This window comes from Diceros bicornis, chromosome 25 (assembly GCF_020826845.1).
Source record: "Diceros bicornis minor isolate mBicDic1 chromosome 25, mDicBic1.mat.cur, whole genome shotgun sequence".
Lineage (NCBI taxonomy): Eukaryota > Metazoa > Chordata > Mammalia > Perissodactyla > Rhinocerotidae > Diceros > Diceros bicornis.
Genome location: NC_080764.1, coordinates 47,414,540 through 47,439,558, shown reverse-complemented (window position 1 = coordinate 47,439,558; position 25,019 = coordinate 47,414,540). Strand labels below are relative to the sequence as shown.

General features: G+C 41.2%; 1 protein-coding gene across 6 annotated transcripts in view; it reads left to right on the top strand.

Annotated features, from left to right (window-relative positions):
* The window catches only part of LOC131421878 (sodium/hydrogen exchanger 9B2), an 83,508-nt gene that overhangs the window by 13,988 nt on the left and 44,501 nt on the right, over window positions 1-25,019 (top strand). For 4 of the 6 annotated variants that reach the window (XM_058568780.1, XM_058568779.1, XM_058568781.1 and 1 more), the window contains exons 6-10: window positions 12,416-12,476; window positions 17,256-17,369; window positions 21,583-21,641; window positions 22,239-22,331; window positions 24,341-24,479. The gene's annotated coding sequence lies outside the window, so the exon portion shown is untranslated. The remainder of the gene's footprint in view (window positions 1-12,415; window positions 12,477-17,255; window positions 17,370-21,582; window positions 21,642-22,238; window positions 22,332-24,340; window positions 24,480-25,019) is intronic. The other 2 variants (XM_058568784.1, XM_058568783.1) reach the window with 1 other exon arrangement.

The window sequence follows — 25,019 nt, the reverse complement described above, 5'->3', positions numbered from 1 at the left end:
CTCCAGCCTTCACATAGCTCGTCATGTTTTTCATTTTATTTTACAAATGAGCATTAAGCACCTTTTGATAGAAAGCACCACACTAAGTGCTCTGGGGGAGAGGGATATAAATATAAATAATATTGACTTCAAATGAGCTTATAAGCCAGCCGTAGCGGACAGCACGGGCTCACACAATGAAAGGGGTTGACTGAGCACAGAACCAGGCCAGTTCAAGGTTGTAAGTTATACCCTAGTGAAATGCAGAAGAGCCATTCTTCTCGTCCATCCCAGCTGGATGAGATGACTGACGTCCTGAATGCCGCCGAGCCTGGGGCACGGGAAGAGCTTTCTAATGGCACAGCAGGGCTGGTGCTTTGCTCTGAACATTCAACCTACTGTCAAGAAGGACACAGATGAATGCTGAAAGGAAAGTTAGGGAAATTGATCTAGTAACAAAGGAATTTTCTTTTAATCTACTTGTTTAGTGCCTAAAAGGGGTCATTGGGTGGGTGCATGGAGTGTTGAACTGGCAAATTTGTTTAAAATATAAATTGCCTGTTTTGCCTATTTGGAGTTCATGAACACTTATGTTATTCAGAACTTGGATGCATTTTTGAAGACATCCTTAACACAGGATTTGGGGAGAAATACAGGCTATGGTAAAAGGGGAAAGCTTGGGTCACAGTGGGTAGGACATGTCTGAGACTCATTTATAAGAGCAGCCTCCTTCACATCTGGAGTGCTGTACAAGCATCAGGGAGGGACGTGGTGGGCACAATGGATAAGACGTGTGAGACTCGTGTGAGACCAGCCTCCTTACGTCTGGAGTGCTGTACAGGCATCAGGGAGGAACGTGGTGGGCACAGTGGGTAAGACGTGTGAGACTCGTGTGAGACCAGCCTCCTTACGTCTGGAGTGCTGTACAGGCATCAGGGAGGGATGTGGTGGGCACAGTGGGTAAGACGTGTGAGACTCATGTGTGAGAGCAGCCTCCTTCACATCTGGAGTGCTGTACAAGCATCAAGGAGGGAAGGGACGTGGTGGGTACAGTGGGTAAGATGTGTGAGCCGCATGTGTGAGACCAGCCTCCTTCATGTCTGGAGTGCTATACAAGCATCAGGGAGGGATGTAGGTGTGGGCACTATGTAGCTGTAATTTACACTTGTAAGTGTTTACTTTTAAAATATCAAACACTAACTTGCAAAGTAGTGAGTTTGCTTATGATTTAAAGCATCTCAACAATAATCCATATGAGCCGATGACACTCATTTGTAAAAAAAAAAAAAAAAAAAATCCCAAGAAATATTAATGACTGGGTTGGGGAATCAGGAGGAGTCAGTCCCACTTGCTAAGGTAACCCTAACCAGCTGGATCCTGAATTCGGACTCTGGTGTCAGAAGACCTTGGGCTCAGCCTAAGCTCTGTCCCTCACTCGCCAGGTGCCCTGGAAGATGGCACTTGGGCTCTCTCAGTTTGTTTCTTCTGTTTAGGGTGAGGGTGATAGATTACACAGTCCCCTCCAGTCCTCATTGTCTGTTATCCTCGGTGTCTGTTAACCCATGACACGTATATACCTGGTTAGAACACTCCAAAGGAAGCCAGGATTTGGAGTCCAAGCAGATCTGAAAGGTCAGGAGGTCAAAACATAGGAACACTTGCAGGAAATTTCTGTTTGTGGATAGATGTACAGAAAACCATTCCAAGACTGAAAGATCAGTCAAAAGGCAGAGCACAAATTGAAAATACTGCAAGAAGAGATCAATGCAGAATCCAAGGCCCACTAGAGGGGGAAGATCCATTACAGCAAGAGTCTGGGGAAGTCTGGAATATTTGGGGTTTTTTTCCTCCTTTGCTGTATCTTAGAAGAATCCCTAGCACACAGAGGTGTTAGCAAACATTGGTTGAATGAATAAATGAATCTAGGTTATCAGTTCAGGTGGGGGTCAGGCATGGAATCACTGAAGACCCACATAGCCAAAGTCTGCAAGTTTAGGAGCTGAGTTCTGGTTGGGGACAGAAGAGCTGGGTCAGAGTAGGCCTGACTAGATAACAGCTAGAGGGAATCTTTAGAGACCTTTGTAACCCTGCCTGTGTTTCTGGGAGATCAGTCCTGTGGCATTGCTGTGTACAGGCACTGCACTTTATAGCTGTACTGGCCACAGAGGGCTGCTGCATGGCAGCCAGGGGGAGCATTACATGGAGACAGCAGGTTCTGAGCTGGTGGGAAGGCAGCACAGAGGGAGGTGAGAACCTGGGCTCAAGCGTCAGCAGACAGGCAGGCTGAGTGGATGGTGCCAGTGTTGGGGAAGCACCAGCATCTTTAGGTGTGAAATTCTACAGCTTGCCTGAGAGATTACTGCATTTCAGGAGATTGGAGACTGAACTTACTTAATAGCCCATTTTTATATATTAAGTTGGGCTATATGTATTCTATATGTATTAAAAATGGGTTATATAAGTCAATTATATCAATAAAACTGGAAAAATACATTAAAATGGGTTATTTGCTAAAATGGATAAGAAAGAATAATTTTAAGGCTTAGTTTTCAACACCATTATACTTTACTAATTTTCCGGGTGTTTTTCATTATGATTTCATTATGATTCTCTTTATTATATAGACAAACAAGTCGAGTTAAATATTTTCTCCCCTCCATCTTCCTTGGCTTGGTCGGGTCACCTCAGCTTCTCCCGGTGTCCTTCAGTGCATCCAGCACCAGGTCATAGGGTGGCATCAGACTCTCTGCTTTTAGTACAGTTAGTAGCTAAGTATTGAAACAGAAAGTAAGAAGAAGACCATAAAGAGACGTACAGGCATCTGGAAGTCAAGGTAGTGGCGTAGGCAGACTCTGAACTCACCTCCTCCCGCGGACACAGCCAATTTACAACTACTCGTGGAAAAATTACCCCTGAGAGAGAACTGAAAACTGGATAAGAGGAACTCCGGCAACAAATGACAATCCTAATTGAGGTGGAAGAGACGGAAATTCCCTTCTGGAGAGAAAAAAACGCCACCTTCACAAGCTGCAGTGCCTCATGGCCGCCTGGGAGCAGCCCAAAAGGTACGCAGCCTTCCCTGGAGGAGCAGGGCCCTGAGCCAGGGAGTGCTCCTGCTGTAGGCATTTTTTTGGACCCAGCACAATCGAGACGAGTGGCATAATATCTGACTTTGCTTGCTACTGAAACATTGGGGAGTACCCCCAGAAAAGCGGGTTAACAGAGAAATTAAAACCGGCTCTTAAAGGGCCCACACACAAACTCAGCCATTGCAGAAAGCAACCTAAAATTGCCAAAAAGAAAGGTGCATAGTCCTTTGGTGAAAAGAGATTCACCTAGTATCTCAGTGAGAGGTGAGACCTCTCCAGGGACTGGGACATAGGCGGAGGCCATTGTTGTGGCCTGGTGTGGGTGTGCTGACACCAACGCTGACAGACACCATTGGAGTTCTCCCTGGGGCCTGCTAGCCCAGGGTCTGCCACACCTATTAGAGCACCGATTTAATGCAGCTCAGCCAGGGCAGGCAGCCCACCCTAGGGACTGGCCCCACCCAACAACAAGCCCTTGGGCAACTTGTGGGCCTGCTAAGTGAGCTGCCTGGATTCTCTGCAGCCTGGTGAGTGGGTCCACCTGTGTGGGGTGGGGCGTGTGCAAGGAGCAGGTGGAGAGTGTGGGGCTCCCGCCTTGGAGACACTGGGTCCACTTCAGGAGGTTGGGGTGCGCACAAGGGGCAGGACTGCATTGACTGTGTGTGTGGTCCTGTGGGCAGTGGGGCTTGTCAGCTGCAGAAGACTTGTGCTTCTCAAAGACCCACATAGGGGGTTGGCCCCACTTTCCAAAGCCTGAAGCAATTGGGTGCTGCATGCCTGAGGTCAGCCCCATGCAGCTGCAATCTTCAGAGAGCTGACAAGAGACCTAAAGGCTGGAGCCTTATAGAAATTGTAAGCCCGTGAGCCTAACAACCTGCCATGCTGGGGGCCTACTCACTTAAAAGATATACTGCAACACAAATGTGGTATTAGGACTTGCAGCCAACTGTGCTGGGGCTCTCCATAGCTGATAAAGAGACTGAAGGGCCCACAATAACCAGAAGCAGCTGAGCATTACAATAGCTGGCCAGGGGCATAGCTCAGCCTCCCTGGGCACCTACAGGGACAGCAACCATGCCACGACAGAAGGACACGTAGCCCATATAGGAGTCACTCCTGGAATATTCAGAACTGAGGGAAGAACACTGCTGGGCCTCATAAGGCATCACTCATATTAGGTCACCTCTGCAAGAGCAGGAGATGTAGGTGACCTACCGAATACATAGACACAAGCATAGGGAAAGAGGCAAAATGAGGAGGCAAAGGAATATCTTCCAAGTAAGGGAATAGGACAAAACCCTAGAAAAGGAACTAAGTGAAATAGAAATGAGTATCCTACCTGACAGAGAGTTCAAACAAAGAGTCATAAGGATGCTCACTGATCTTGGGAGAAAAATGGATGAACTCAGTGAGAACGTCAACAAAGAAATGGAAGATATAAAAAAGAACCACTCAGAAATGAAGAATACAATACTGGAAATGAAAAATTAACCAGAGGGACTTGAAAGCACAGTAGAGGATACAGAAGAACAGATCTGCGAGCTGGATGAAAGACTAGAAAGAAATCAGCCAAGCTGAACAGGTAAAAAAAAAAGAATTAAAAAGAGTGAGGACAAGGGCCGGCCTCATGGCTTAGCAGTTAAGTGCATGTGCTCCGCTACTGGCAGCCTGGGTTCAGATCCTGGGCATGCACCGATGCACCACTTGTCCAGCCATGCTGAGGTGGCATCCCACATACAGCAACTAGCAGGACGTGCAACTACGACATACAACTATCTACTGGGGCTTTGGGGAGAAAAAGGAAAAAAAATGTGGAGGGTTGGCAATAGATGTTAGCTCAGGGCTGGTCTTCCTCACAAAAAAAAAGAGAGTGAGGACAGTCTAAGGGACCTCTGGGACAACATCAAGCACACTAACATCCATATTATAGGTGTCCCAGAAGGAGAAGAGCGAGACAAAGGGGCAGAGAATCTATTCGAAGAAATAATAGCTGAAAACTTTCCTAACCTAAGGAAGGAAGCAGACATCCAGGTACAGGAAGCACAGAGAGCACCAAACAAGATAAACCCAAAGAGGCCCACACCAAGACACATCATAATTAAAATGTCCAGAATTAAAGATAAAGAGAGAATCCTAAAAGCCGCAAGAGAAAGACAAGTTATATACAAGGAAAACCTCATAAGGCTATCAGCTGAGTTCTCAGCATAACCCTTACAGGCTAGAGGAGAGTGGCATGATATATTTAAAGTGCTTAAAGGAAAAGACCTACAGCCAAGAATACTCTACCCAGGAAGGTTATCATTCAAAATGGAAGGAGAGATAAAGACTTTCTCAGACAAGCAAAAATTAAAGTAGAGTGTCACCAAGAAACCAGTACTACAAGAAATGCTAAAGGGACTTATTTAAGGGGAAAAGAGAAGACCACAAACAGGAAAAATTATCTATTTCCATGATAAGAGGTTAATGGATACAAATGCACAAAAAAGAGGTTAGATATGATATCCAAAACATAAAATATGGGTGGAGGGGAGTTAAAGAGTAGAGCTTTCAGACAGAGGTCAAACTAAAGAGACCATCAACTTAATATAGACTGTGATATACGTAGGTTACTTTATATGGACCGCAAGGTAATCACAAACCAGAAACCTATAATAAATATGCAAAAAACTAAGAGAAAGGAACCCAAACGTAATACCAAAGAAGGCCATCAAACCACAAGGGAAGGGAGCAAGGGAAAAAGAAAGGAACAGATAAGAACTACTAAAACACTGAGTAAAAAAAGTTAAAAATGGCAGTAAGTACATACTTATCAATAGCTACTTTAAACGTCAATGGACTAAATGCTCCAATTAAAAGACATAGGGTGGCCGATTGGATTAAAAAACAAGACCCGTATATATGCTGCATACAAAAGACACACTTCAGACCTAAAGACACTCAAAAACTGAAAGCGAAGGGATGGAAAAAGACACTCCACACAAATGGCAATGAAAAGAAAGCTGGGGTAGCAACACTCATATCAGATAAAATAGACTGTAAAACAAAAACTGTAAAAAGACAAAGAAAGGCATTACAAAACGATCAGGGAACAATCCAGCAAGAGGATATAACACTTGTAAATATCTATGCACTCAACATAGGAGCACATAAATATATAAATCAATATTAACAGACACAAAAAGAGAAATAGACAGTAACATAATAATAGTAGGGGGCTTTAACACTCCACTTACACCAACGGATAGATCATCCAAACAGAAGATCAATAAGGAAACATTGGCCTTAAATGACACAGTAGAACAGGTGGACCTAGTAGATATAGACAGAGCATTTCATGCAAAAACTGAAAAATACACGTTCTTTTCAAATGCACATAGAACATTCTCCAGGATTGATCACATCTTGGCCACAAAACAAGTCTCTATAAATTTAAGAAGATTGAAATAATGCCAAGCATATTTTCTGACCACAATGGTATGAAACTAGAAATCAACTATACGAAGAAAATCATAAAAGCCACAAATATGTGGAGATTAAACAAAATGCTACTGAACAATGATTGGGTCAATGAAGAAATCAAAGGAGAAATCAAGAAATACCTGGAGACAAATGAAAATGAAAATCCGACATGCCAGAATTCATGGGGTACAGCAAAATCAGTTCCAAGAGGGAAGTTTATAGCAATACAGGCCTATCTCAACAAACAAGAAAAATCTTAAATAGACAACCTAACAATGTGCCTAAAGTAAGTGGAAAAAGAAGAATGAACAAAGACCAAAATCAGTAGAATAATGGAAATAAAAATCAGAGCAGAAATAAATGAAATAGAGACTAAAAAACAACAGAAAAAATTAATAAAACCAAGAGCTGGTTCTTTGAAAAGATAAACAAAATTGACAAATCTTTAGCTAGATTCACCAGGAAAAAAAAAGAGAGAAGGCTCAAATAAGTAAAATCATAAATGAAAGGAGAAATTAGAACAGACACCTCAGAAATACAAAAGATTATCAGACAATACTATGAAAAGCTATATGCCAACAAATTGGACAATCTGAAAGAAATGGATAAATTCTTAGAATCATACAACCTTCCAAAACTGGATCAAGAATAAATAGAGAATTTGAATAGACCAATCAACAGTAAGGAGATCGAAACAGCAATCAAAAACCTCCCCAAAAATAAAAGTCCAGGACCAGACGGCTTCCCTGGTGAATTCTACCAAACATTCAAAGAAGACTTAATACCTATCCTTCTCAAACTCTTCAAAAAAATTGAGGAGGGGGTGAAGCTCCCTAACTCTTTCTATGAAGTCAACATTACCCTGATACCAAAACCAGACAAGGACAACACAAAAAAAGAAAATTACAGGCCAATATCACTGATGAACATTGATGCAAAAATCCTCAACAAAATACTAGCAAATCACATACAACAATACATTTAAAAGATTATACACCATAATCAGGTGGGATTTATTCCAGGGATGCAGGGATGGTTCAACATTTGCAAATAAATCAACGTAATACACCACATTAATAAAATGAAGAATAAAAATCACATGATCATCTCAATAGGTGCAGAGAAAGCATTTGACAAGACACAGCATCCATTTACGATAAAAATTCTGAATGAAATGGGCGTAGAAGGAAATCACCTCAACACAATAAAGGCCATATATGACAAACCCACAGCTAATGTCATCCTCAATGGTGAAAAACTGAAAGCTACCCCTCTAAGAATAGGAACCAGACAAGGATGCCCACTCTCATCACTCCTATATAATATGGTATTGGAAGTCCTAGCCATAGCAATCAGGCAAGAAAAAGAAATAAAAGTGACCCAAATTGGAAAGGAAGAAGTGAAAGTGTCACTATTTGCAGATGACATGATTTTATATATAGAAAACCCTAAAGAATCCACCAGAAAACTTTTAGAATTAATAAATGAATATGGTAAAGTTGCAGGATACAAATTAACATAAAAAGCAGTTGTGTTTCTATACACTAACCACGAAGTAGCAGAAAGAGAAATTAAGAATACAATCCCATTGGGCCGGCCCGGTGGCTTAGCAGTTAAGTGCGTGTGTTCCGCCTCTGGCGGCCCGGGTTTGGATCCCTGGCGCATACCGATGCACTGCTTCTCCGGCCATGCTGATGCTGCGTCCCACATACAGCAACTAGTAGGATGTGCAACTATGACATACAACTATCTACTGGGGCTTGGGGGGGGTGGGAAAGGAGGTGGATTGGCAATAGATGTTAGCTCAGAGCCGGTCTTGCTCAGCAAAAAGAGGAGGATTAGCACGGATGTTAGCTCAGGGCTGATCTTCCTCACCAAAAAAAAAAAAAAAAACCCCATTTACAATTGCAACAAAAAGAATAAAATCCCTAGGATTAAACTTAACCAAAGAGGTGAAAGATCTGTACACTGAAAACTATAAAACATTGCTGAAACAAATTGAAGAAGAGACAAAGAAATGGAAAGATATTCTGTGCTCTTGGATTGGAAGAATTAACATAGTTAAGATGTCCATACTTCCTAAAGCAATCTGTAGATTCAATGCAATCCCTATCAAAGTTCCAACAACATTTTTCACAGAAATAGAACAAAGAATTCTAAAATTTATGTGGAACAACAAAAGATCCCGAATAGCTAAGGGAATCCTGAGAAAAAGGAACAAAGCTGGAGGTGTCACACTCCCTGATTTCATTATATACTACAAAGCTATAGTAACCAAAACAGCATGGTACAGGCACAAAAACAGACACACAGATCAATGGAATAGAATCGAAAGCCCAGAAATAAACCCACACATCTATGGACAGCTAATCTTTGACAAAAGAGCCAAGAACATACAATGGGGAAAAGAAAGTCTCTTTAACAAATGGTGTTGGGAAAACTGGATAGCCACATGCAAAAAAATGAAAGTAGACCCTTACCTTACACCATACACAAAAATTAACTCCAAATGGATTAAAGACTTGAATGTAAGACCTGAAACTATGAAACTTCTAGAAGAAAACATAGGCAGTACGCTCTTCGACATCGGTCTTAGCAACATCTTTTCAAACACCACATCTGACCAGGCAAGAGAAACAATAGAAAAAATAAACAAATGGGACTACATCAAACTAAAAAGCTTTTGCACAGCAAAGGAAACCATCAACAAAACGAAAAGACAACCTAACAATTGGGAGAAGATATTTGCAAACCATACATCTGATAAGGGCTTAATCTCCAAAATATATAAAGAACTCATGCATCTCAACAACAACAAAACTAACAACCCAATTAAAAAATGGGCAAAAGACCTGAACAGACATTTCTCCAAAGAAGATATACAGATGGCCAACAGACACATGAAAAGATGTTCAAAATCACTAACTATCAGGGAAATGCAAATCAAAACTACAATGAGATATCACCTCACGCCCGTCAGAATGGCTATAATTAACAAGACAGGAAACAACATGTGTTGGAGAGGATGTGGAGAGAAGGGAACTCTCATACACTGCTGGTGGGAGTGCAAACTGGTGCAGCCACTATGGAAAACAGTATGGAGATTCCTCAAAAAAGCAAGGATAGAACTACCATATGATCCAGCTATTCCACTGTTGGGTATTTATCCAAAGAACTTGAAAACACCAATTTGTAAAGGTACATGCACCCCTGTGTTCATTGCAGCGTTATTCACAATAGCCAAGACTTGGAAGCAACCTAATGCCCATCAAGGGACGAATGGATAAAGAAGATGTGGTATATATACACAATGGAATACTACTCAGCCATAAGAAACGATGAAATCCAGCCATTTGTGACAACGTGGATGGACATTGAGGGTATAATGCAAAGTGAAATAAGTCAGAGGGAGAAGGTCAAATACCATATGATCTCACTCATTAAGTGGTAGATAATAACAACAAACAAACATACAGAGACAAAGATTGGATTGGTGGTTACCAGAGTGGAAGGGGGTGAGGAGGGCAAAAGGGATGATTCAGCACATGTGTGTGGTGATGGATTGTAATTAGTATTTGGTTGGTGAACATGAGAACATGATGTAATCCATGCAGAAGTAGAAGTATATTGATGTACATGTGAAATTTAAAAAATAAATTAAAAAAACATGGCATCTAAAAAGAAAAAACTAAGAGGAATGACAAAAAAAAAAAAAAGAGACATACTATCTTGGCAAGCTCATCCCTGATCCATCCGATCATTCACCTTCTCCATTTCTGCACCTCTTTGTCTGAAAGTGCTGGAGAAACTCATCCCAACAGAAGGGATTTTTTTCTCTGGACCCTTTACACTGTCTGTAGAGACCCCGGCCTTTTAGAACATTTTCTTCACTTGATTTTCATGACAGAGCATATCCTGGTTTTCCTTACTCTGTTCTCTAGTTGGTATTCTTCCATTTCCTCCCGGCAGTGATTTTAATTCTTCCCCACTCTCTGTGTCCACCATCTCCTCTTGCTCTTTACAGTCATCCAGTCTCTGACTTCCATGAGAAGTTAATGCCCACTAGGCAGGAGTTCTCTGAACCTCTTGCTTCTTCCCCCAAAACATTCATGAGTACCCATGCCCTTGCACATACATATATTATCTTCAAAACATACACACATGTTATAAAGTATAAGTTCATTTGAAAACATTTTTTAATTCATAGCAGCTTTTTTCATTATACATTCCTTTGGGTCTGGGCAGGGCCCAGCAATCTGCACTTTAAACTAGCACCTCAGGAGATTTTGATTCATCAAAATGTATTGACCACCTACTGTGTATCCTGTCTAGGAGGGCAAAACTGCCACAGACCTCCTCTCTCACAATTCACACTGCAGTGGGGGAATTCCGAAGGAGGTGTTTCTAGGACACACTGCTCTAGATGGGGAGGCACGCCCTCCCTGCATGTAACCACAGCAAGTCCCGCCCTCTGCATCTCTGCTTTTACCACTCCTTTGCCAAATCACTGCTTCAGCTTCCAGTCGCCTCCGCCACAGGTGCCAGAGTAATCTGTAATCCCCCAATGGAAACATAGTGCTCCTCCTCTGCACTAGACCCTTCATTGTCACCACATGGCCCTCAGGGGAAAGACAAATTCCTAAGTTTAGCCCCTGTTGGCCTCTGCAGCCTCTTCCTCCCAGGCCCTGCGTTCCAGCCAGACCCATCCCTTGCCCCCAGTTCCAGGGTAGATCCTTTATACCTACGGTTCTCTCTCCTTAAAATACCCTTCTCTTTTATTTTTCTGGCTAATATTACTGCACAAAAATGAGGTTCTCCTACCCAATGTGCATTAAAAAAGCCAATTAATTACAGCATCAGATTTGGGAAAAGAAAACAGCTTTATTGTTAGATTGATCTGCAAGGAAACAGGAAGCATATACTCTCAGATCTAGCTCCCTGATCTAGGGCTGGGGGCAAAACTTATGGGACGAAGGGCAAGGTGATCTGAAGTGTGGAGATAGATGCTTGGAGGTGAGGAGAAGTGAGGTCATTGATGATCTGTGCAAGCGTCATCCAGCTTCATGGCTCTACATAGGACACATGTTAACAAAATGATGGTGTTAGTGTGATCTGAGGGTGGAGTTTTCAGCCCTTTGATGTCAAAAGGGTCACTTATCAGGTATTTGTGCAGGCCCAGTTGATGTGTTGGTGGTCTCAACTACCCTGAACTAGACAAGAGGGGACTCTCAGTTCCTGTAAAACAACTCTTAATTACTCTGTTGATAAGATCAGGTTGGTTGAGCTGGTCCTAGAGGGCCTGAGGTTACACTAACACTCTATTTTGCAAAAATTGACCCACATATTCCCTCCTCAGGAGCACTCCTCTGAGTGTCCGGGGGTGGATTGGTCCCTCCCACCAACCTCCACCCCTTGTCTGCGAAGGTCCCTGCTGTCTCTGGATGCTGGTTATGTCAGCTACTCCAGTCAGACTGGCAGCTCTCTGTAGGCAGGGACTGTGTCACTTATCTTTGAATCTCTCGGACCTACACAAAACCCAACCACTGTAGGTATTCAACAAACAATGTGTTCACTGGCGGGAGAGTTTTCCAGCCTCAGGAATACACAGTAAATGTGAACATTCCCTTGCGTTCCACAAGCTCAGAGCTCATTCTTGGCCTTGCTGATGCTCTTGTAACAGGGAAGGCGTAACCCCCTGGGACGTGTTCCTACAGCGAGAGTGTGCACTGCGTCAGTCCCCAGCAGTGATGGGCGGCTGTGAAGACTGCTTAATGTTAACAGCTAATAAGATGGTTCTGCAAACCCAAAGTAAATACAAATCTTTTAAAGAGGTAGTATTTTTAGCCTGCAGAGTGGCATTTTTTTTTGTATTTGTTTTGTTTTGGCAGATGCTTGCTCAGAAATCTGGCAACATCATCAACATGTCCTCTGTGGCTTCCAGCATCAAAGGTGGGTCTGTCTTCCTCTGGGGTCATGATGCACATACGCACACACCTTCACCAGCTAAGGGTTTTGGGAACAAGCATAGCAGAGATGATAAAACTCACGCATAACTTTGAAACTGCTTTTTTAAAACTAGTGTTAAGTTCCTTAACTACCAGTCCTTTCACCTTAGATGTGAACCAGTCATAAAATTAAAACTTTGTTTGCTTTGCTCTCCCTTTTATTCCTTCTAATGGATATGGAAATGAAAATCAAACTGGGAAAAGGAAACATTTATTCATTTATTTAATCAAAAAAGATGTATTGAACACCCAGTATGTGCCCCTGCTGCAAAATAATTCACAGTCCAAAAAGGGGAGAGAGTCAAACAAACACATATCTTCTGCAGTGTCATAGTATCGTAACAGAGGTTTATAGGAAGTGCTGTCACAATACGGGAAGAAACTCTGCCTGTGGGCTTGGGGAGTGCTTCACAAAGACAGATGGCCTGGGCCCTAAATGAGAAGTCAGGGTGAAGGGCCAGGATTGCAATGCAAAATGGAGATAAGGGCACAATATGGCACACATGGATTTGCCAGTTGAAAATGAAATAGCTACTTCTGAGACAACAATCCTTCTCTTTGCAAGGATACACACGTTAAGCCTGCATGAGAGAGGAATGCAAAGAAATGCCTAAGCCTCCTGGTCTCTTGCGTTTTGTTTTATTCTTTGTATTATCCTTATCTGGCTTTGGATCATGGTGATGTTGGCCTCGTAAAATGTGTTAGGAAGTGTACCTCTTCTTCAGTGTTTTTGGAATAGTTTGAGAAGGATAGGTAGTAAATCTTTGAATGTTTAGTAGAATTCTCCAAAGAAGCCATCTGGTCCTGGACTTTTATTTTTTGGGAGGTTTTTGATTACTGTTTCAATCTCTTTATTTGTGATTAGTCTATTCAGGTTCTCTATTTCTTCTTAATTCAGTTCTGGGAGGTTGTATGAGTCTAAGAATTTATCCACTTCTTCTAGAATGTCCAATTTGTTGGCATATAGTTTTTCATAGTATTGTCTTATAATCCTTTGTATTTCTGCAGAATCTGTTGTAATTTCTCCTCTTTTATTTCTAATTTTATTTATTTGTGCCTTCTCTCTTTTTTTCTTAGTGAGTCTGGCTAAGAGTTTGTCAATTTTGTTTATCTTCTCAAAGAACAAGCTCTTAGTTTTATTGATCTTTTCTACTGTCTTTTTGGTTTCAATTTATTTTTGCTCTAATTTTTATCATTTCCTTCCCTCTGCTGACTTTGGGCTTTGTTCTTCTTTTTCTAGTTCTGTTAGTTGTAGTTTAAGACTGATTATTTGGGATTTTTCTAGTTTGTTAAGGTGGGCCTATATTGCTGTGAATTTTCCTCTTAGGACCAATTTTGTCACATTTCATATGAGTTGGTATAGTGTATTTTCATTTTCATTTGTCTCCAGATATTTTTTGATTTCTCCTTTAATTTCTTCAATGATCCATTGGTTGTTTAGTAGCCTGTTGTTTATTTTCCACATATTTGTCACTTTCCCAGCTTTTTTCTTGTAGTTTATTTCTAGTTTCATAGCATTATGGTCAGAAAAGATGCTTGATATGATTTCAATCTTCTTAAATTTATTGAGGCTTGGTTTGTTTCCCAACATATGCTCTATCTTTGAGAATGTTCCATGTGCACTTGAGAAGAATATGTATTCTGCTATTTTTGGATGGATTGTTCTATATATGTCTATTAAGTCCATCTGGTCTAGTTTTTTGTTTAGTTCCACTATTTCTTTGTTGACTTTCTATCTGGAAAGTCAACAAGTGGGGTGTTAAGGTCCCCTACTATTATTGTGTTGTTGTTAATATCTCCTTTTAGGTTTGTTAATAATTGCTTTATGTACTTTGGTGCTCCTGTGTTGGGTGCATATATATATATATATATATATATATATATATATAAGTGTTATGTCCTCTTGGAGGAGTGTCCCTTTTATCGTTATATACTGGCCCTCCTTGTCTCTCATTGTCTTTTTTATCTTGAAGTCTACTTTGTCTGATATGAGTATGGCAACACCTGCTTTCTTTTGTTTGCCATTAGCTTGGAGTATTGTCTTCCATCCCTTCACTCTGAGCCTGTATTTGTCTTTAGAGCTGAGATGTGTTTCCTGGAGGCAGCATATTGTTGGGTCTTGTTTTTTAATCCACCCAGCCACTCTGTGTCTTTTGATTAAGGAATTCAATCCGTTTACATTTAGAGTGATTATTTATATATGAGAGCTTAATACTGCCATTTTATCACTTGTTTTCCAGTTGTTCTGTATTTCCCTTGTTTCTTATCCTGTGTATTTTGGACTGCCAATTCAGTTTGGTGGCTCTCTATGATGGTTTTCTCAGTTTTCTCTTTATTTAACATTTGTGTTTCTGTTTTGATTTTTTGTTTAGTGGTTACTGTGAGGTTTGTATTAAAGATCTCGTAGATAAGGTAGTCCATTTTCTGATAGCCTCTTATTTCTTTAGTCTAAGCAGGTTCCATCCTGTTCCTCTTCCCCATCTATGTTATTGTTGTCACAACTTATTCTGTTTTGTGTTGTGAGTTTGTGGTTAAAATGATTTTATTTATTCTTGATGTTTTCCTTCCTTTATCTTTGATGTTATAGTTAATTGTTTGCTAATCTGTTCTGCTAGAGAGTTGCAATTTTCTGATTTTGTCTGCCTATTTATCTCCTTGCTCAAGGCTTTGTAAATGCTTTCTTTTTTTTTTTTCAGGTCTGAGGGCCTTCTTGGTTGTATCTTGTAGGGGGCATCTTGTGGTGATGAACTCCCTCAGCTTTTGTTTATCTGGGAGTGTTTTTATTTCTCCAACATATCTGAAAGATATTTTCACTGGATAGAGTATTCTTGGCTGAATGTGTTTGTCTTTCAGAATTTTGAATATATCATTCCACTTTCCTAGTCTGTAAGGTTTCTGCTGAGAAATCTGCTGAAAGCCTGATAGGAGTTCCTTTTTAGGTTATTTTCTTCTGCCTTGCTGCCCTTAATATTTTTTCTTTATCATTGACTTTTGCCAGTTTTACTAATATATGCCTTGGAGAAGTCTTTACATTGATGTAATTAGGTTCAGACCCAGTGGGGAGGCCTATTAGCTTCTTTTACTTGTAATTCCAGCTCCTTCCCCAGGTGTGGGATGTTCTCAGCTATTATTTCTTTGAACAAGCTCTCTGCTCCTTTTTCCCTCCCTTCTCTCTCTGGAATACCTATAATCCTTATGTTGCATTTCTTAATTGAGTCAGAAATTTCTTGGAGAATTTCTTCATTTATTTTTCATCTTAGTTCTCTCTCTCTCCTCCTCCATCTGAAGCATTTCTATATTCCTAGCCTCTAAACTGCTAATTCTGTCCTCCATAATATCAGCCCTGTTATTTAAGGACTCCAGATTTTTGTTTATCTCATTCATTGTGTTTTTCATCTCTAACATTTCTGATTGGTTTTTCTTTATAGTTTCAATCTGTTTTGTTAAGAATTCCCTCTGTTCATTAATTTTGTTCCTAATTTCGTTGAACTGTCTTTCTGAATTCTCTTGTAACTTTTTGAGTTTTTTTATGATAGCTATTATGAATTCTCTGTCATTTAGATTGTAGATTTCTATGCCTTCAGGATTGATTTCTGAGTGTCTTTTTCCTTCTGGTTGGGAGTATTAATATACTTCTTCACACAATTTAATGGGGTGGATTTGTGCCTTCACACAGTGATAGTATCTTGTTGCAGATTCCACCTGATGCCACTGGGGACAGGGCAGGAGTTGCATATTCTAAGCCTGCCATGATCCCTGTCAGCTGTGCCTGTCTGAGCCTTGGCCACTCTTTGGCGGCCCTGTGGGCTCTCCCACCAAATGGGAAAGCAATCACATGGGGGCTCAGGGCTGTTGCTGCCTGCTCCCACAGTCCCACTGAGATGTACTCCCCGCTTCCAGCCGCAGCGGTACTATGGGCATTTGCGGTAGCTGGGAACTCATTTGCCCAGGCATGCAGATCCGCCACTGCTTCCTCCTAGGTTGCACCAGCCATTGTGCTTGATGGGTGGGGCCTTTCCACTGGGTCCGAGCCTGAGCCACTCCCTGGGACCGTGGCGGCACTGTGGGCTCTACCCCAGATGGGAAAGTGATCACATGGGGGCTCAGGGCTGCTATCACCTGAGGCAGGTGTGCTGAGGCATGCTGCCACCCTTGGAGCCACAGCAGTAGTATGGGCACTGTAGCTGGGAAAGTAGTCACACATGTGTACAGGGCTGCTGGGGGGCCAGAGGGTGCTCACCTGTCTCCACAACCTCCCTGGGAGTAGTCCATCCCCTTTCAGATGAGTAGCTGTGTGGGTCTCTCAGATGTCTCATTGTGCTGTGTCAGTATCCTCTGCTAATCAATGAATGTCCATTTAGTTGTAATTTGAAGGGGGAGAGACAAAGGGAACAGCTCACTCTGCCATGTTGTTGACGTCACTCCTAATTTTCTTTTGGAATCTGCCTAAGGGTTCTCCCAGCTGATGATGAAAAACTAAGGCTACTGCTGTCATTTAAGTGCAGCATCTCAACACCTAAGTCTCAGTTGAGTGCCAATAATATTATTTTCCCAGATTCAGAAACTAGCTCTATTCAGAGCAAAAACCTGATATTAATTTTTAAAAAGGGTTGGGTGGGAGGAAGCATGACACTGGTTACTGGGGACACTTATCTGTGTTCCTTTTCTAAAGGAGACTATGTTTTTTATTCCTTCAATTGTCCAACCTTCTCTTCATGCGCAGGAGTTATGAACAGATGTGTGTACAGCACAACCATGGCGGCCATGACTCGCCTCACCAAGTCCATGGCTGCAGACTTCTTCCAGCAGGGGATCAGGTGCAGTTGTGTGTGTCCAGGTGAGTTGGGCTCCTCGGGGCTGTGAATTTGTCCTTCCTGACATCCCAGGTGCCACTGGGAGATCTACATGAGCTTGTTCACCACCTGTTATATTGGAAAAAGTTCAAAAGAAAAAGAGTCTAGACTTGTTATGGTAACAGTCCAAGAGTAAGTTGGGAAAGAGATCCTAAGTCATCAAGAATGAACCACAGAGGGGGCTGGCCTGGTGGCATAAGAGTTAAGTGCACACGCTCCACTTCAGGAGCCCAGAGTTCGCAGGTTTGGATCCCCAGCGTGCACCAATGCACCGCTGGTCAAGCCATGCTGTGGTGGCGTCCCATGTAAAGGGGAGGAAGATGGCCATGGATGTTAGCTGAGGGCCAGTCTTCCTTGGCAAAAAAAAAAGTAGGATTGGCATCGGACGTTAGCTCATGGCTGATCTTCCTCACACAAAAAAAAAGACGAGCCAGAGAGACAAATGGTTTAAAGGCTCATGTGCGTGGGGGCAATTTTAAACCATGTGGTTAAGAGACATAATTCGCCAAGGCTTGCTGTTTTGGAAGCAGACCAGGGATGACCTTGTCAAGGGAAAGATGAAAATTAGACCACGTTCCCAGGACAGCAGAAGAAATTAAGAGGAGCCTCCCAGGACACAGGGGCTCTGCCAGGTAAATCGCCTGGCTTGGCCCAAGAATCAAAAGGAGGGATTAGCACCTTTCTTTATGCCGTACACAGATAGTCGGCAAACTATGGCCTGCAGGCCAAATCCGGCCCACCACCTGTTGTGTAAATACGGTTTTATTGGAACACATCCACACCCAGTTTGCTTCTATATTGGCAATGACTGCTTTCATGCTACAATGGCAGAGTTGAGACCAAATGGTTCTCAAAGCCAGAAATATTTACTGTTTGCCTATTTACCCAAAAAATGTGCTGACCTCTCATAAAAGAAAGGAGAAAAGCAGAACTTAGTAGAAAGGACATTCAATATGTCCAAACTAAAGCTTCCGATAATTTATTTCTTAGGAATAACTTCTCATTTTGTTAATATCAGTGGGTGTGTCTATTAAATAGAGATGCCCTTTCACCTGGCTCCACTGACCAAAGTGAGCACAGGTGCCTAAGAAGAAGTACTAACTTCCTCTCTGAGAAGAAATGAAGTTTCACATCCAGGATCAAGTTTCTCTCAGTGGTTCACAACTGGTGCTGTGGTTGTGGAGGGGAAGCATTTCATAGTTACCTGTGGGACCTTTCAGAACCTGAAGGGCATGCTAGGATCTAGGGAAGGAGCTGGTGGAGAGTAGTCTGGACAGTCCCACTGGGGACTCTGATGTAACCCAGCCTGGTCTCCCCTCAGGTTGAAAACCACTGATTTATTGGTTAAACAGGGAAAATGACTAAATACCTTTTGTCGACACAAAATAACCAATAACCATTATATAGGTAAGAGAGAGAAGGTGAGATTTACTTGAGCCAGGGTGAGGACTAGCACAGGAGGGCAGTCTCCACAAAGGAAGAAAGCGTTCCAGAGAAGCATGGTTTTCAGTACAGTTTTATACCTTTTTAGAACAAAGAACATACATAAAACACGCCCAGGATACATGTGCATCAAAGTTTCAGAGAGGTATTCAGTTGCAGATTAGCAGGTCAACATGACCCTGATGTTGGGAAAGGGAATTTATCTTCAGGAGCACTGATAGGGCTTACCGGCTTACCATACTGGTGGATATTGGTGGGCGTAGGAGGGGAAGTATGCATCCTTATCTTCAAAGAGTGCATTCTTTTTTTTTTTTTTTTAAAGTCACCTGAAAGTGACGTTTATAATTTTATTTATTTATTTATTTTTTCCCCCCAAAGCCCCAGTAGATAGTTGTATGTCATAGTTGCACATCCTTCTAGTTGCTGTATGTGGGATGTGGCCTCAGCATGGCCGGAGAAGCGGTACGACGGTGCGTGCCCGGGATCCGAACCCGGGCCACCAGCAGTGGAGCGCGTGCACTTAACCGCCAAGCCACGGGGCCGGCCCAAAGAGTGCATTCTTTTACTTTGAGATGAGGCTTAATGCACTCTTTACTTTAATGGTTAAGGCAGATGTTTGATAGGCCATAAATCAGGCTTCTTTAGTTCAAGCCAGATCAGTTTTGAACCAAAAGATGTACCCCATATACCTCAATATGTGAAAATTTCTTGTCACCTTCAAGCTACAGCATTCCCATTATTGAGGTGTTGTGTATAATTTTTGTTGTACTAAAAAGATAAATATTGGTAACATTAAGAAAAAGGAGGATACAGGAGAGACAGTTTCACTGGGTTTTAACATACAAAATGGTGATACCTGAGTCTAGCTGTTCTTGGTGCCATGTACCCAGTGGAATAAATGGCAAAACATTTTGGAAAATGTAATTGTTTTAGCAGCTAGACTTTTTAGAAGATTGGAAAATATGTTATCAAATTTTCTGGAACAAGGAACTAGCTGTGACTCACTGAGCCAGTCCCAGAAGGAAATGTGATGAGGAATGAGTGTGTCTGGGATGGTGCTGATGGCTGTAGAGTCACAGCTCATCAACACAACTTGTGTGGACAGTAGCATGGTGTGTCAGCCTGTGCCATGGACACAACAGAGGCGGGTGACAGTGGAATGAAACAGAAGGCATAGGCTTGCTCCACAGCTTTCATTTAATAGCCATTCATACCGGCCACATGTAAGATGTGACGCTCATGTGCCCCAGTGGGAGGAAGCTGTAAAAGCTGTAGGGATTTGGAGGAGAGTGTTAGAGAAGCTTAAGGCGCCTTGGGCACACTGCTGGTGAAATGTGGGACTTTAAGGAGGCTGTCGATAAGGGATATGAGGAAAATGTTATCCGAAACTGGATACAAGGGTTTGTTATGTGGTTTCAGAAATTTTATCAACACTATTGGCTGTAGTGACATGGAAGGTAGAAGATGTTCCTAATGAACCAGACTGATGTAGTGAAGGCAATTTCCACCCAGAGTGTAGAGAGTGCTGCCCCTCAGAGTAAAATGTGAGAGGAGAGAAAAGCTAGAGAAAGGGCTGTTAAACAGAAAGTAGCCAGAACATGCAGATTTTGAAGTTTCCCAGCCTCTCCAAAGAAATGGTGATAAAATTAAGAAATGGTTTCTGAGCAAACATCAAATCTCTGGCGCTCTCAGGAGCATGGTCTAAAGACGGAGCTGAGGGCTGACTGCAAAATCATTTTTTATGACTTCACAAAGACCATGTGGTCTCCTGGATTACTGTCAGCCAGAAAAAGGCCCTCTGAAGAGAATTTACAGATTACATATGTTAATGAAAAAGTCTGGGGAACTTGCTCTGTAGGAATGTGAACTAAGTGAGATTTAAAAAATTTTAGTGTCAGGGCCGGCCCCGTGGCTTAGCGGTTAAGTGCGTGCGCTCCGCTGCCAGCGGCCCGGGTTCGGATCCCGGGTGCGCACCGAGGCACCACTCCTCCAGCCATGCTGAGGCCGCGTCCCACATACAGCAACTAGAAGGATGTGCAGCTAAGACAGACAACTATGTACTGGGGCTTTGGGGGAAAAATAAATAAATAAAATCTTTAAAAAAATAAATAAATAAAAAAATAAAAAAATAAAAAATTTTAGTGTCATTCTTATTTTTCTTTTTTTAAAGTAAAATATTGTAAATTATATTTTTTGATGAGAAACATGAAACAGTGTTAAAATAGGAATTTGAAGCCAATGAAAATAGGAAAGATAATGAGGAAAATTTAGAGCCGAGGACCATGACAGGCATCCAGTTGTCCCTGAGGGTTCAGAGTGAACTTAACAGCAAAGAATGGTTTTGAGATCATGATGACAATGTGGATCCTTGTACTGGTGAAGAACTTGGATGGTTTTCTCTACCCCGCAGGGCTGTTGTGAAGATCACTGAGATAGTACCTGTGAGAGTGCGTACAGTCCATAAAGCATCACGTCAATGTGATATGACTACAATGCTGGGGATTCACTGCAAGTCCCTGCCTCATGTCACAGAGAATTACAGTCTGTGCTTTTAAAAAGCACAGAAATGTTACTAAAGAAGTTATAAGCCTATTAAATAAAAGGGTAGGCAGGTAGAGGTGAAATTGTCATTCCAAGTCAAAGAGAGGATTTCTCTGATCACTGTATCCTACGGAAAGGAAGTTTAAAATTTAATTGTCAATTTCTTTTTCAGTCTAAGTAAGTAACCAAGCTGAATGTCCCCCTTTGATTTAGGAACACTTGACACCCCATCTCTGCAATAAAGAATACAAGCCAGACCAAACCCCGAAGAGGTATACCTACTATTTTAAATGTGTTTAAATCTTCTGGTTAAAAAAACGCCCTCTTCCTTACTTAGGGTAGACAAATGCATAGAGACAGAAAGTAGAAGGCTGGGTGCCAGGAGCTGGGAGAGGGGGAATGGGGAGTTAGGGTTTCGTGGGTAGAGAGTTTCAGTTTTGCAAGATGAAAAGAGTTCTGGAGATTGGTTGCACAACAATGTGAATGTACTTAACACTACTGAACTGTACACTTAAAAATGGTTATGATGATAAATTTTATATTATGTGTATTTTACCACATTTTCAAAAAAATTAAAAAGCCCTCTTCTTTAATATTAATTTTTAATATTAACTTTGATCTGTCACAGTGTCTGCAGGCTTTAGTATAACAAATATTTGAGCAGCTTGGGAGTCACCATAGTCCTGCTTGGCCCACAGTTAATGATAGTAATGATATTCTCATGTATCATGTGTCATGCGTGAGTAATCAAGGCAGCAAGCCAGTGGTGCCTCTGTAGATTCCTCTTGCCTTTGACCTCCTGAAGGAGTTGCAGGTGAGTTCACACCTCAGCTCGCATCACTGATGTCTGGTATGGTTTCTGGTCACAGGCACTGAGTGATTTCCTAACGAGACAGAAGACGGGAAGATTTGCAACCGCAGAAGAAATAGCCATGCTCTGCGTGTATCTGGCTTCTGATGAAGTAAGCACTGTTCTTCCCAGGGAGGTCATTATCCTCAATCACATTTGGCCACTACTTACTCAGCAAAATAATATCATTTTAGAGAGTTATGGCATATATATATTAAGATGCTGCATTTACAAGGCAGGGATAAGTTCTGATTTAATTTTCTCAAAGAAAGGCCACTGTGATCTGAGCCACCAACTCTTCCTCATTCAACTTTACAGCTCACTAAATCTTGTAGCAAATAAAGTGGGAGATTGAAAAAAATTAAATTGCTCAATTTTATGAGAGACAGTTGCCTTCAAAAATTACAATTGGGGAAACCTTAATTAAATGTAAATCAAACAAATGAACCTCCAAAATCATGAGGGCTTCAGGTGAAATGGAGAGAGAGTTAACCAGATTTAATTGTGTCCAGGAGACACAGAATTGGCATCTGGTGTTCTTAGTTTTACTGGTGACTTGTTTAGAAGAATCCCACTGGCTCTTTTTTCCTATGAATTCTTACTGTTTGTCATCATATATGGAAATTCCTAATTCTGTATCTTTCCACTTTGCATCTGTTTAGTAACCAGTTTCTTCCTAATGGCTATTGTATATTTTTAAGTGGCCTACAGCTGCAAAAGCAGAAACTATATTTATAAGGAATAGAGTACAAGAACCTCCCTGTGTTATGTCTTGGAATATTACATGCCCTGGGAACCTAATGTATTGTGTCACTGATGAGTCGCCTCCTCTCTACAGGAGCCTGGTGCACACCGGGTGGCTGGTGAATGTGACAGATACAGGGGTTGAAATGTCTTAGTGACAGAGCAGTTACTACTTGTCAGAACTATTAACAACAGCTGTTAATAGCTGGCAAAATTGCTAGATAAATGACTAATGGAGCAAGTCCACTGGCTTTTGTGATTTCTCTGAATCCATATCTCTAGAAGAGCTCATTTGATTTGCCAGTACTGCTGATAAGCTGAATTGTCCTTGTTTAGCCAGAGCTTAGGTTACCAAATATTTGGAAATGTTCTGGCTTGAAATGTGCAACAAAAGGAGCTTTGGCCTTTTAGAGGAGCCGGAGGAGTCCATATGTAAAACAGAGACCTTGCCTTTTAAAACAACTGGGGGGAATTGGGGTTGTTTGTTGGTAAACTGATTTATCTGCTTTATACGATCAGTTTTCATAAATTGAACTTTAAAAATTTCTGTACTTATTATGATGTCTTTCCTTCCTGCCTCTTCCATTGTCTCTGGCTTTAGATGAATTTAAAACTAAGAACACAGATCTGAGTCTATATTATCCATGTTTAAGCTAAAAGACTGTTAAACCTCTACCACAAGGATCTCTTCAGCTTTAATTCTTTGGAAAATGAAAAATTCTGTGGAAAAAAAACAGTAACGTTTTTTAACTCCTTTAGTTTTATAGAGATTTAGATATCTGAAACTAGTATAGAATATTTTTTCATAGTTTAATAGATTATTATTATTCACATAAATTTTAAAAACATATTTAGCATGCTTCAGCTCCTGGAATTACCTATGTATATTGACTAACTAGATATACGCTTTTTAAAAAATTTTTGTTTGTTAATTGACATCACCACTTAATGACTGACACACTTGATTATGTTCAAAAGTTTATTAGTGGCATAAAACTCAGCTAGTTTAGAATAGTTCTGAGTTTCAAAATGAAAATGTACTATTTTAGCCTACACTTTATCCTAATTTGGAGAATGGCTATGTATCACCAAACTGCTTAATTTTCTGATTCTGAGACCAAACACCTAACAGCCCCTGCTTAGAATGTGATGTGTGCTCAAACACCAGCTAGAGGCCAGTTAGCTCCAGGTCACAAGAACACTCAGCAGTTTCAAATCACTCGTAACTTAATTCCAATTTTCCTAAATTCTGTTTGCTAAGTGCAATTTCCTGTTACCACAAGAGTAAATTGTTATCTCAGTCGTAGAACAGTTGAAGAAACACAACCTGTGTGAAACCTGGCTAAGCGTTCCGTCTCCTTGTGTCTGTCGCCGCAGACTGCCTATGTGACAGGGACTCCTGTCGTCATCGATGGAGGCTGGAGTCTGTGAGGCAGGGTCTCCTCGAGGGCAAGACAGGCCCTTCCCGTCCACAGGGTGTGAAGAAAACTCACTCAGCATCTCTTTCCTATTAATGGTATATTAGTGAAAACAAGCCCTTTTTAATGATGTCATTGTTCACTAGAGTTTGATTCTTTAAATATATTAATCTCTTTTGAAATCATTGTAGGTTAATAACATCACTGCAAAAGAATGGTTTTTAAAATAAGCCTGAATTTGTAAGCATATAAAATTAAAATTAGTATGAAGGAAAAAAGGAAGTTTTTTTAAAAGAAAAATGTATTAATTTCTGTTTCCTAACATTCAGATATTTTTGTTCAAGTCTGCGTTGGTCAGTATGTGGATAATAATTTAAAATTTTTACATCATTATAAATGAACACCAAAGGTAGGAAGAAGTTTGGCTTCAATAATTTACATTAAAAGAACTATAAAGGACTATTCAGAACTACATGTTGGTCTGTTATGTAAAAGAAAAATAATCATCAGGTGTTTATACTTAATGGATGTCATCACTTGTAATTAAGTACTATTGTCTTAGTCTAACTAAAAAATCTTTATTAAAATAAACAATGACATTTGATGTGAACCTAACAAACATAGTTAGCTAACTGGCA